We start from the raw sequence: 2,184 nt of genomic DNA on the forward strand, positions 1-2,184 counted from the left end.
AAATCCAAACAACGAGAGGTCTCAACCCCGGAGAGGGAAAAAAAACGAACATTTCTGAGCTAATATTGCATTAACAAATAGCCTCCTTTCCAGACCAGTTTGTCACAGCTCTCCCTGCACTGTGATCACATGGGCCGCATCAGCCAGGCTTGTATTGGGCATCTTTCAGGGCATGAGTGCCATAAGGCCCTGTGAAATATCAAACAAAATGGACGATCGATAACTTCTCAGGCTGTAATAAGCTCTGCCACATATTGTGATATGTGGAGCTTTCTGTCATCTTAACCACATACAGATTTATTGAAAATCCATCTTTAAGACGAGAGTTTGACATAACGTGGCACTTAGTAAATTAAGTAAAACCTTAATTTAGGATTTATATTTAATTCAGTAATTTTTTTCTCTAGTTATGTGCCTCTTGAGATAAAAAAAAACATGGCAACATCATTACATTTTTACATTTTAGTCATTTAGCAGACACTCTTATCCAGAGCGACTTACAGTTAGTGAGTGCATACATTTTCATCATCTCCAAGAATTAATGAAGGGCACTTTAGATCTTCTCACTGAACCAAATTATCTAATTCAGTTTAACATTAAGATCAAGATCTAATCTCTTACTGGTACTTATTCACTCAATACCTTTGGTGTGTTTGTTTACTTTGCAAATAGACTGAATGTGGCACCATGGGAGGCTGTGACTTTTGTGTGATAAAACATAGAGCACAATAATCTTGAAAAATCTGAGAAGTATGAAAAATATATTAACTTATTACTGGTGAAACAAAAAGCAAAGGATAATACTATCATTATATACAGTGGCTTGCGAAAGTATTCACCCCCCTATTTTGTTGCCTTACAACCTAGAATTAAAATAGATTTTTTTGGGGGGGTTTGTATCATTTGATTTACACAACATGCCTACCACTTTGAAGATGCAAAATAATTTTTATTGTGAAACAAACAAGAAATAAGACCAAAAAACAGAAAACTTGAGCGTGCTTAACTATTCACCCCCCCCAAAGTCAATACTTTGTAGAGCCACCTTTTGCAGCAATTACATCTGCAAGTCTCTTGGGGTACGTCTATAAGCTTGGCACATCTAGCCACTGGGGTTTTTGCCCATTCTTCAAGGCAAAACTGCTCCAGCTCCTTCAAGTTGGATGGGTTCTGCTGGAGTACAGCAACCTTTAAATCATACCACAGATTCTCAATTGGATTGGGGTCTGGGCTTTGACAAGGCCATTCCAAGACATTTACATGTTTCCCCTTAAAACACTTGAGTGCTGCTTTAGCAGTATGCTTAGGTCATTGTCCTGCTGGAAGGTGAACCTCCATCCCAGCCTCAAATCTCTGGAAGACTGAAACAGGTTTCCCTCAAAAATGTCCCTGTATTTAGCGCCATCTATCATTCCTTAAATTCTGACCAGACATAGCGTTTTCCTTGATGGCCAAAAAGCTCAATTTTAGTCTCATCTGACCAGAGTACCTTCTTCCATATGTTTGGGGAGTCTCCCACATGTCTTTTGGCAAACACCAAATGTGTTTGCTTATTTTTTTCTTTTTCTTTGCTTACTTTTTTCTGGCCACTCTTCCGTAAAGCCCAGCTCTGTGAAGTGTATGGCTTAAAGTGGTCCTATGGACAGATACAGTGCCTTGCAAAAGTATTCATCCCCCTTGGCATTTTTCCTATTTTGCTGCATTACTACATGTAATTTAAATTGATTTTTATTTAGATTTCATGTAATGGACATACACAAAATAGTCAAAATTGGTGAAGTGAAATTTAAAAAATAACTTGTTTCAATAAATTCAAAAAAATAAATAACGGAAAAGTGGTGCATGCATATGTATTCACCCCCTTTGCTATGAAGCCCCTAAATAAGATCTGGTGTAACCAATTACCTTCAGAAGTCACATAATTAGTTAAATAAAGTCCACCTGTGTGCAATCTAAGTGTCACATGATCTCAGTATATATACACCTGTTCTGAAAGGCCCCAGAGTCTGCAACACCACTAAGCAAGGGGCACCACCAAGCAAGCGGCACCATGAAGACCAAGGAGCTCTCCAAACAGGTCAGGGATAAAGTTGTGAGAAGTACAGATCAGGGTTGGGTTATAAAAAAATATCAGAAGCTTTGAACGTCCCACGGAGCACCATTAAATCCATTATTAAAAAATGG

Source organism: Coregonus clupeaformis, chromosome 21 (assembly GCF_020615455.1).
Source record: "Coregonus clupeaformis isolate EN_2021a chromosome 21, ASM2061545v1, whole genome shotgun sequence".
NCBI classification, from domain to species: domain Eukaryota; kingdom Metazoa; phylum Chordata; class Actinopteri; order Salmoniformes; family Salmonidae; genus Coregonus; species Coregonus clupeaformis.